This window comes from Brassica napus, chromosome C9 (genome assembly GCF_020379485.1).
Source record: "Brassica napus cultivar Da-Ae chromosome C9, Da-Ae, whole genome shotgun sequence".
Lineage (NCBI taxonomy): Eukaryota > Viridiplantae > Streptophyta > Magnoliopsida > Brassicales > Brassicaceae > Brassica > Brassica napus.
The window spans coordinates 25947210-25959334 of NC_063452.1; the positions used below are offsets into that span (position 1 = coordinate 25947210).

The 12125-nt window shown below is 38.1% G+C and overlaps 2 long non-coding RNA genes across 2 annotated transcripts; both read right to left on the reverse strand.

The window, feature by feature from the left end:
- On the reverse strand, window positions 1–1419 carry LOC106417718. The gene is made up of 2 exons (XR_001283396.3): window positions 1065–1419; window positions 1–279 (listed from the first exon to the last, which is right to left on the reverse strand). It is a non-coding gene; the product is annotated as an uncharacterized LOC106417718 (long non-coding RNA).
- Window positions 1420–5403: 3984 nt separating this feature from the next.
- LOC106418631 lies at window positions 5404–12125 on the reverse strand. Its single transcript, XR_001283708.3, has 2 exons — window positions 7156–12125; window positions 5404–7089 (listed from the first exon to the last, which is right to left on the reverse strand). It is a non-coding gene; the product is annotated as an uncharacterized LOC106418631 (long non-coding RNA).

Below are 12125 nucleotides of genomic sequence, written 5' to 3' on the forward strand. Positions count from 1 at the left end.
TGCGTCAATTCCTATCCACCAATCTTTATTTAAATTACAAAAATCCTGATTGGAATCCTGACAGCCCAAATTATAAAAAAAAATGTTCAGCAATCATATAGGATCCTTATATTTCAAGAATAGCTGCTCAAATACAAATTCTCAATGATAATCCTGATTGTAAAGTTACAGACCAGTAGCACAAATGTTGCTCCATAAAAAGAGTCGAAGACCTCGAAAAACTTCAGTCCCTACGGGGAGAACATGTTCCTGCTCCTCCAAATCTCCTAGACGTAAAACCTGTTCATGTTTTACCAAACATCACCAAATAGTACAAACCTGTTAGGGACCAAATGATACACCTGATACTTACATTCGATAATGTAACCTGAAAGTCAGACAATGAAATATGGTGATAAGGTTATAAACAATCAGAAATCCAATGACAAAAAGTAATGGCTTCCCCTGTATCTAGAACTTTTCAGTAGAGTAGATGAGATGTTCCAGAGGAAATGCCAAAACCTGAACAAAACGCAAGGCCGTACCCTAGTAGATAACCTCAAACTCAATTACTACCCTACGATCATACTGTATGCTAAATTTAGCTTAGCTAACTCCAGTGATATAACTATGAAAACCAACCACCATTGTAGACCTAGATTATTTAAGTGAAGATAAATATTATTGGCCTTTAACCTTAGTTTTAACAGTATTACTACTAAGCCCATAACAGAAACCAAAACAAACACAGAATGTCTTTAAAAAAAAACATAATGTCTTTAAAAAAAAAACATAATGTATCCTTTGTCGAGCCTTGTTTCCTCTTTGTATAGTGGATCTCATATGTATGACTTATCCTATGAACCAATCGAAAATCTTTCCCAAATCTTGACTATCTCCTCGCCCTCGTAAAGAAGCATCGATTCTTCCTATTAACCCTAAAAACATCAATCTCAATTGATCCACCATAAAAACCAGAAAAACCTCATAGATCCCATTGAATCTCTCAAAAACATATTGAAAATAGATCAATGTTGGTTTATTGGCATTAAACTATTTGCTAACTCAATTAAATGGAATCTCACCGTTTAGTGAATGGTATCGACGGAGAAGGAAACTCTGTGATTACGATATCATCAGATCACCACCTTCTTCAACAAAGATCTAGACTTTCGGTTCTTAAATCTCCATCTGATTCCACCGCTGTTGACGAAAATTGAGAATCTTCATCATGTAAGTTTTCTTCTAGGGTTTGTCTCGTTTACAACAAAGAAACACACAAGATTAGGTTTGGTCTCGAGTTATTTCAGGTTAAGACGGGTCAAACTTAATTAGCTGATTTTTCAATGATATAAAACGACCGTGTATTAATATTGATCAATGGCAATTCCTTGTAATTATTGAGGAAAAGTTAGGATTAAGTACTAAATGTACTTCTGTTTTAATAGTTTAGATGGTGGTGAGACTCTAAGAGCTAACCACTAATGATGCTCATAGAGACTACGGAATAAATATCTTATATAGTCCACCACGTCATGTTAAACGCTGAAAGTTATGAATCTATTTAGACACCAAATTCTCTAAATAATCACGTTTCGACTTAAGTATACGTTTCGTGAAGTTCGTGAGGATACACGACACATGTATGCAGTGGCGGAACCAAAAAAAATTTGTACCAGAGTGAGAAAAAAAAATCAAAAACATAATTTATAAACCACAAAAAAATTACAAATGTACTATATGCTCACTTATAACTTGAAACCTTTATAACAACTTTGTTGACTACATCTTCGAATATATTTTTTTCAGTGAAGGAAACAAAAAAAATTTATATGATAACTAACTTTAAAACTAACTTTTTTTTTCTTCAAAACTGAAAGAAACAATTATACATCTCCTAAAACTAATTTTTTTAAACAACAATAATTAAACTAAGAACTTGTACCTTCTAGTTTGGAGAACTAAACCGGAGGTGATGAATCGACATAAAACATAGTTGAAACAGAATTTTTCGCACCGCGTACAAGCTTGTCCGACATTGTATTTTGTGCCCTTGTAATATATCTAATCACAAAGGTAGGGAAAAAAGTCTTACTGCGTCGAAACTCTTCCATATACGTAGAAAAAGCTGGCATTTATGTAACATCCCGAGTTGTGATATATAAAAAGGCTTAAGATGATTGATTTGGCTATCTATGTCATCAAAGTTGACTTACCTTTTTAGTCACACATACGTTTAGAATTCCAGAGTTAAGCGTGCTTGGGCTGGAGTAGTGAAAGGATGGGTGAGCTATCGGGAAGTGATTCGTGATACATTGTGAGTGAGGCCAAAGCACGGAGAAAAGTCGTGTGGTGATCGCAAGGGTAGTAAACATGACTTTCGGGCCTTGGAAAATTTATGCACCGACTGTTGGAACGGGATGTAGCCCACATGTTGAGAGAGCGGGCGTGGGTGGCGCATTAGCCGTGGGTGGTCGGGGCGTTACAAATTATTCGGGTATCGACACCATCTTTACTAACTGAGAAAAAACTGTCTCAAAAACTACATCGGAGAACTGAAAAGTCTTCATAGACCAAATCAAAGCTTCACACTAGGCATGTAAAGGTGACAGACTTCTGTGGAGATTCATTGCCCCCATCATTCTTTCATCGGAGCATGTGGTTCTACAGAACCAGCCATGTCATGTCCACTCATCATGCTCCCTCCATGCACCATCAACATAACAGATCCTGGTGTGGGCCAAAGATTGGAAATCTATCGCCGGCTGGGTCTTCTCATGTTGTTTTTTGTCCGTAAGTTGCTCTTCAGACCACAGCGTCCCCTCGACTTTAGCAATACGAAGGATTTTCATTTTTATTCTTATAGATTTTATCGTTTCTGTTCTTCCAAATATACCACAAAATCAATGCAAAGTAACTAAAATCATAGTCTTTCGGGAGTCTCCAGAACAGGTAATCCAGACTAGAAAAAATTGAGGATGCTGAAAATATCCCTTGGTGAGATGGAATCTTTGACAGAGCCCAAATTTGAAAATCTGGAGGACATTTGAAAAGAACATAGTGTATAGTTTCCTCCTCTTCCCCACACAAGCTGCACCGTAAATCACAATCCATCCCAGAGCTTTCAGATTCTTTGAGACCGGAAGAGTACAAGATAAATTTGCTAGACGAAGTGTCTCGGTTTCGGAGAGCACTTCAATTTCCATGTGTAAGACAACAAGGGTTTTATATCTGGGCCAAAGTAAACCAACCTCACGTCCTTATTTGGATATAATGTTTCAGTTTTATACCCGGATTTAACCGAATATTTATCGGATTTTGTGAACATCCAACCATGCGATTCCGGCCAGTTAGTCCGACTTATCGTCAAACCTTTGATGATCTTTACATCATCTGGATGTATATATTCAATGATCAAATCTATATTCCAGGAAAAATCATCTTGATTAATAAGGTGTTCCACCTTCAGAGAATGATTTAAAAGCTGATGTTGATTTTTTGGTAATGATGACCTCGGGCGAGGAGCGGGGATCCAAGGATCAGTCCATACCTGAAATAGACCGACCTATTTCCACTCTTTTTATTAGCCATTTTTTTAACCAAAGATCTAGCTGAACAAATATATTTCATCCAAATAATGATGCATAGGATTTTTGTTGATCCATAGGACCGGTTTTCCGAATATATCGTCCTTTAAAAACTCTTGAGAACAGAAAATCTGGTTTGTCTATTAGTCGCCAGAATTGTTTTGCCAGTAATGTTCTATTAAAATCCTGAAGATCTCGGAAGCTCAAATCTCCATCCTCCTTATGTTTATAAACTTTTCCCCAAAAATACCAATGAATGCCTTTCTTATTTCTACTACTACCCCACCAGAAATGCGCAATGGTACTTGTCACGCTTTTTGGAAGTCTAAAGCATGACATTACATGTGTTCTCATTGCTGATGCCACATATTTTATCAGAACTTCTTCCCCCCCCCCCCTCTTGTAAGAAACAGAAGCGTCCAGCTATTCACTTTATTATTTACTCTTTTCATTTAAATATCCAAAATTTTGTATTTTTGAACCACCAAAATTCTCTGGAATACCCAAATAGCTCCCCATCCTGTCCAAATTTACAACGCCTAGTTTATCGTGAATGTCAGCTTGTACCCGGCCAAGAACCTTGTGGCCAAATTGTATTGAAGATTTTGGAAAGCTAATTTGTTGATCTGACACAGCCTCATAATCCTTAAGTAGTTTCAAAATAACCTCACATTCCTCCATAGGCTTACAGAAAAATAAACTGTCATCTGCAAATAATAAATGAGAAATCAAACGGCTTCCACGTGCTATTTTCAGACCTGTTAACTTTTTATCTCGCTCCTCCTTCCGAATATTTGTAATTAAAGCCTCCGTACATAAAATGAATAGATATGGAGATAGAGGGTCCCCTTGTCTCAAACATCGCTCAGGAAACCCAGTAACTAACCGATGATATACAGTGCATCATCAAGGAAACCCATCTTTAAGAGAAGCTGTTGTAGGAAAGACCACTCTACTCTATCATAGGCTTTACTCATGTTCGTCTTAATAGCCATAAATTTCTCCTTGCAATAATTATTTGTTCGTAGCGCATGAAACATCTTTTAAGCAATAAAGATATTATCCTAAATTAACCGCCCCGACAAAAAGGCTGATTGGATTTCTGAGATTAGCTATGGTAGCAATCCTTTAAGCCTTTGACATAATACCTTTGAAATAATTTTATAACCAACGGTACACAGACTAACAGGCCGTAACTCTGTCGTCCGATTGGGTCTAGTCGTTTTAGGGATAAGGCAAATATTTGTTAAACTAAGTCGATCATCAAAGACCCATGCATGTCCTAAGAAAATTATTAACCATATTAACCACATCCTCTTTAACTATTGACCATGATTGCTGATAGAACAATGATGTCATCCCATTTGATCCGAAGCTTTCTCAGAATGCATCATAAATAATGCTTGTCTCACCTCTTCTTCCCAAGCCTGAGCCAGTAACTTAATATTCTGAGCATCTGTTACCAATTGTGGAACTTCCTCTAAAACAATCAGCCTTGGATGGTGATGAGGAGGAAAAAAAATCATTAAAATAGCTAACTGCAATCCTTCAATCTCAGTTTCTGAATTTACCCAGTTGCTCTCCTCATTACCAAAAACTAACTTAATAAAACATAAATGATGTTTTTGGTCCATACCATGCCTTAGGGTTATATATTATATGATGTTCACTAGATGATTTGTAATTATTATTTCTATGAAAGTCAATCTTACTTTTTGGTTTGAAATTCTTATACCGTTCTATTATAGATTCTACCGCGTCAGCCAAGAATGACTTTGTTATTTAAACATATTTTTACGGATATATTTTAGACTTACCAACACATGTTATTCACAAGTTCAAAAAATAATGTTCTTGTTCACGTTCGATCCATAGCATAAAAATGTAGATAGCGTTAGCAAAAGAATGTTACATAAGGAAGATATTTAAATGTCAAACTGAAAAGGACAAAGCATTCATAATTTTTGTTGAGGAATCAAACCAGATTCCACTGAATCAAACCAGATTCCACTAATCCTGATTCACAGATTCGTAGCTATAAACACTTGTGCACATCGATATGTTCACCCGGTTCACCGTATTAAAGAACGGTTACATCCGGAGGGGAGAACTCTTGCTGCCCAACTGCCTCCACTATATGTCACCGGAAACTACCTCTGGTGGTGGTGTGTACAAGCTATCGCTCACCCGCAAACCACAACCCGGTTTGCTTACAAGAAGAAAAGAATAAGAAAAGAATCCCTAGGACCCGAGAATGAAACCTCCTCACTCTCTCTAGATCTCTCTTATCTCTCTCTCAAGAATCGCCATTGAAGAAGTCTTGAAGAAACTCAACTCTCTCTCTCTCTCTCTCTCTCTCTCTGTTAACGTCGTCAATCTCTCTGGTTCTCTTTAACAGAAGAGGCTTCTCACGTGTGACAACACGTGACTCAAGCACCAAGTAAACTATAGACCAAAAGACTCTATCCCATCCAGCAGCTTTCAAATACTTCTTCCACTTGAAACCCGCTTGTTCACTAGAATGTTTGATGTACAAGAGCTTGACCAGCTCTCGGCCTTCCTCTTCAATGTCACGCCTCTTCCTCTGTAAACCAGAGATGATCCTAAGATGAACCGGAGACCAAACCTCAACATTCTCCACCTTGGTCTAGTTTCAACTCAATCTCAGATGACCTCTTCCTTCAATCATGACTTCTGAATTAAGGATTTTGAATTCCTCCGATAAACGCCTTCACCGAAGCCTCCAACACTAGTTCGTGCCGGAACCGCAACTCATGACCAGAGAATCTTCAGCCTCTGTCTCTCATCTTTGGAGCCTCCTGAAACTTCCAGTTTCAACTTCTAGCTTTGCACACACCATATCAGTCTTATACACACCTGCATAAGTCTGACTCATATAGCACAAGTTTCGTTAGTAACATCAATGAACTAGACAAACACTTTTTGAATTTCAGAAGTAAGGTTAGACTACGCTTCTGAACCAACAAACGAATAACCATGTCTATGAGTTTTCACTTGGCTACACTCATCCTTGTGTCAGCCAAAACTCCCATTGATCCTCATTTCAACTTGTAGGCAGTCCTGCACTTAACCATCAAATAAGTTTTGACTCCTGAAATAAACTCCTGCAGTGAGTTCAAGTCTTTAGTCTCCTCTCATTTCAATAAAGTGCAAACTTGAATCACATTAGCCTGACTTCCTTGAAGCTACTTTAATTCCCTGTAAAATCATCTCAAAACAACAGTTAATACCAAGAGATAATACATTTTACAGACCAACAGAAATTTCCATAAGCTAAACCGCTCATGAGCTTATTAATCACACAGTCTCCTTTATGATTTCTGTTCTAATCATAAACCTGTTTCAGTGATTAAAAACAAACTTATCACTTTGCCATCTTGTTTCTGTTGCTAGCCTCTAAGAGTTCCTCATGCGCATTGAGTCCAAACTCTTGACCGACTTTAAACAATGCAGTGAACCGAATCAGACATGCTTCATAATCCCGAGCATCTCTTAATTCAACCTGTAAAATAATCTCAACATCGAGTTAGAAAACAATCCATTCATAACTTCAGATTATACTTACAACCTCTGTTTTTGCCATTCAGCCTTGAATCCAACTTCTATCCATGTTGAATGTCGACATAACACACTTCACAACTCCACCTCGATGTGAACACACTCGATACCAAAACCGACTTCGATCCTACTGAACAAACAGACATGTACTAGCAGATTTTAACTCACTACCAGAAACCTTTAGCCACGTCTCTCACCATCGAAGTTGATATGCTTCAGAGATATCCTTTACAGATTCTTTCACATTAAACTTGAGCTCACGACGTGATCCTCAATCTGTAACAGACCCGCAACACATTCACCAGTGTGCAAACTCCACCAAACCTTTGGTCCTTTGGTCCTTTGCATCTTAACCTTTCTCAGACCTGAGCCATAGCCTCTATAAGCTCAACAATTTTCTCCAGCATGCAATTTACGAGCTTTCACTTGACCATAACCTGCAAGTGTCTTTCTCTGAGAAGATTACTTAAACTTTCTTCTTGATGCAAGCACAAACAACCCATAACTCCTGAAGTTGCTGTCTCAGAAAAAATGCAGTTCGACATCTGCTGCATCCATAACCCTTTCTAGGAATTTATATCAGTTGCATAAACCTTGCAACCTTCCACGTTTCAGCAACCTTCCACGTTTCAGCAACCTTGAGTTTATTTAACTCCAGAGCCGGCTTATATTCTGATTTGTGCAAAACTCAGACTGATTCTTCACCAATCTTCGCCTCAGACCAGAAACCAAAATGATCTTTGATCTCTCCTCAAACAAAGTCAACAGAACCTTTATGTACCGCTGTTTACACCTACAGGACACGCCGCCTAACACTCAACATTAGGAAGACTTTCGATACATACCACCAAAGCTCAGTCCATTGCGAGGTATCCTGAGAAACTTCTCATACAAAACAAAAATGTAGCCTCTTAAACCATTAATCTATCATCTGATCCATCAGATATCTCCTTGAGATTTGATAATACCAGGTTCCTTCTGAAAACATAGCTCCACCTAGAAGACAATTCCCCTTTGAATACATTACAAACTCTGTAATATCATGCGCTCCCCCTGGAACAATACCCTGAAGCTTCACGTTATTCTAACCTCAGCTTCACTTTCTTTTACTGGGAACTTCTTATCAGTAACTTGAACTCAGACATACAGTTCTCCTTGAATCTTCAGCTTACTTTGAGCTTCACTACTCAGATCCTCCGATGCTTCTTTTGAAACTTGTCAAAGAACCTTTTATGTATCTTCTTCGATACAACCTGAAGACTTCCCTGCTGCTTCCCTTTAGAACCTTTTAAACCTCATATTTAACTCAATAGACTTTTCTGGTAATTCAAGTTACACAAGCATTTTCCTTTGCTTGTATCAAACTGAGATTGTGCCTTAGGACCTCCATTGTCTAGGTCTCCTAATAACCAGGCACAGTAGGTATCCTTGACTCTTTTACCTGAGCCATATATACCAGAAACCAGACTCCTTCTCCTAGTTTCAACAAGACTGGCACTCATATGCCTTATCACACGACCTCTTCATGTGCCACCAAGAACTTCATCATTGCCTTGTCTCAGTCACCATCAAAGTCCTCACTTTCATATCTGAAACGCTTCTATAATCAACTGAGAACTCTAGCTGAGTTTAGAGCACCACCTTGAGCTAAGAACTCCACCTTGAGCTGACTCAGCTTCTTTCAATACTTCAGATGCTTCTTTCCCAGTTACCAAACTGACCCATCTGATTCAGCATACGACCAGTCGTTGCACACACAGTCTTCTTCTACAGAAGCTTTAACCAGTTTCAGTTTCCTTGTGACTTTGAAGACTGTACACGCTTCCTTCAGAGCCTTGACTCATATTCTGAAGGTTGCAGCATTGATCCACTTTTCCCTTGAACCTTCTCCTGCTGCTCCAAGCTTCTTGATGATCCACCTTTTAAAACTTGATAATCGCATCATCCAACTAAATTCCAGAGACTTAACATGTAGACAAAACCATCGCAAATCTTCCCATAAACTGTCAAACTTCGCAGCCACTTACTGTCTTGATCTTATACTCAACCTGACCAAGACCCAGATAACTTCACATACACTTGAATCTAAACCTTTACCCTGATATTTCAACAGACAATTTAATGTAGATTCAACCTCCCAAGGCGTCCCTCAGAATCCAGAATCTATCAGTTCCATTGTTGTTCTTCAACCAAACCTGAAGACTAAACTCCATGCTCTAACGCGGAAGAGATTCAATAGAAATACATGTGGTGCAAAGCTTACTATATCACAAATTCTCTTGTGATTGCAGCGGGATCACTCTGTCAGTCTACAAGATTTGAGTCTTGAGAGATGTTTTCACGATTCTGGTTTACCTGAGTCATGTTCATAACTCATACTTCGAACCTGAACTGAACTGTACTTGAAGATACATTCACCCTCCATCAATCTCGAAACGGTTTCAACGCCACAGATACAAGAACCTCTTCTTGTGTCCACTGTCTTGAACTATTCTCTGAAACTATCCCTTCTCGTTCTCGTAACGATTCCTCCTGCAGCTTCTTTAAACCACAACATGCATCGTTGCATAGTATCGAGCCCAAGAGAACCCTAACGTACAGTATTCATGATTCCATTAAACCTGGAACCATCTCTTCTGATTAACTTTACTGGTGATCTTTCTTCCACCATTCCTGGTGAGCTTAATCCTACAATAGCACCTCCCTTTGTCGATACTAAGACCCAACCATCCAGATGCTTTGATCCTTAGAATCCACACCGTCTTTGTAAACCACAGAACCGCAGTGAATCACTCAACCGTAGAAACTCATCGAACCACTGGAAGTCGCCGAACCTTTGATCCTCTAGAAAACCAGAAACCGATTTTCTCAACTTTATTCTTCACCACATCCTTCCCGTCAATTCCATAAACAACCACTCCAAGATCAGCCACATAACCTTTCTTCCTCCAGATTTCGATAATGCAGAACCAAAAGATTTCTCCGATCCTTCTTGTTTATGAACTTGCGACATAGATGTTAACTTAAACCTCTTCAGAGAATCAGATACCGCCATCACTGACGAACTTCCTTTTGCTCGTCGGATACACCATTGAAGCCGATAAAGAACATACCGCTTCCATCTCCGACTTCGACGAATCTTGATTCATCCTCATATTTCTTCACCTCGAGAAATCATGAACTCCGTGAGTCGATTGAACTTGTGAATCGTCGAACCACGGCTCTGATACCACTTGTTGAGGAATCAAACCAGATTCCACTAATCCTGATTCACAGATTCGTAGCTATAAACACTTGTGCACATTGATATGTTCACCCGGTTCACCATGTTAAAGAACGGTTACATCCGGAGGGGAGAACTCTTGCTCCCCAACTGCCTCCACTATATGTCACCGGAAACTACCTCCGGTGGTGGTGTGTACAAGCTATCGCTCACCCGCAAACCACAACCCGGTTTGCTTACAAGAAGAAAAGAATAAGAAAAGAATCCCTAGAACCCGAGAATGAAACCTCCTCACTCTCTTTAGATCTCTCTTATCTCTCTCTCTAGAATCGCCATGAAGAAGTCTTGAAGAAGCTTAACTCTCTCTCTGGTTCTCTTTAACAGAAAAGGCTTCTCACGTGTGACAACACGTGACTCAAGCACCAAGTAAACTATAGACCAAAAGACTCTATCCCATCCAGCAACTTTCAAATACTTCTTCCACTTGAAACCCGCTTGTTTACCTAGAGTGTTTGGTGTACAAGAGCTTGACCAGCTCTCGGCCTTCCTCTTCAACGTCACGTCTCTTCCTCTGTAAACCAGAGATGATCCTAAGATGAACTGGAGACCAAACCTCAACAATTTTAATCATTCTACATATATGTCAAATTATTTATGTGTAAATCAAAAGATAATTTTATATTAACAAAATTAGATTCGATGGAACTAGTTCTTTACTGTCTGTTACTTAAAACTTTTCATTAAAAAAAAAAACATTTTGATTAAATGACATAGAATAGTTTTGTTAGATGACATCTTTCTGATATTTCAAACTTTTCTACTATGACTTAGTATTAGTTAGTTAACGGTGATCTAAATGTTTCATTGCATTGATGATTGATCGAGATATGATTCCCTACTTTTACCTGTTTGTATGGTCTCTCACTCGTTTGCATCAGCGTTTGTATGGAATTTATATGTTTTGGAAAGGGAGAATTGGCGAACTAGCTAATTTCTGAGTCAATCTTAAGTATATAGACATGATTTTGACGTTATTAAATCAATAACATTATACACACATTTAGTCCGGTTATGTCCTTCACGTTTCCAAGTAATAGGTTACAGAGAGAGGTAATAGATGACATCAATACACAGATAGTATAAAAGCTCCACTATTCACAATTAAATCACATAAGAACACCAACGTCATGCATTTATTTACCGCATATAGTAAATCTTTTAGTAATATGACATACCAGAATTTCTTGTAAAAATAAAAATGTGAGAAAGAAAATAACGTGGTCAATAGAATATAAGGTCAAGAGCACACAAAAAATATTCGGAAAAAAAGAGGAGTCATTCACGTATATGTTTATTGATTACATACACTACTCCATATCACCGAAATAGTATACTATTATAACCCGACCTACAATCCCTAAATACTAAACATACTCCAACCCCAACCCCTAAATACTAAACTCTAATCAGTAAACCTTAAACCCAAATATAAACTCTAAACCCAAATAGAATGGAACAAATAAATAACATAGTACACATTGGTGAAATTATGAAATGTCCACAATTGCATGGAAGAAGTTAATGATGACCCCAACCATACCTTCTCACCTTCTAAATACTAAACCCTAAACCCTAATCACTAAACCCTAACCCAAATATAAACCCTAAACTCAAATACCAAAATCTAAAAAATACATAATATTATGTAATATTAAACTATACAATATAGATCATAGGACAATTTTTACATGTTCAAA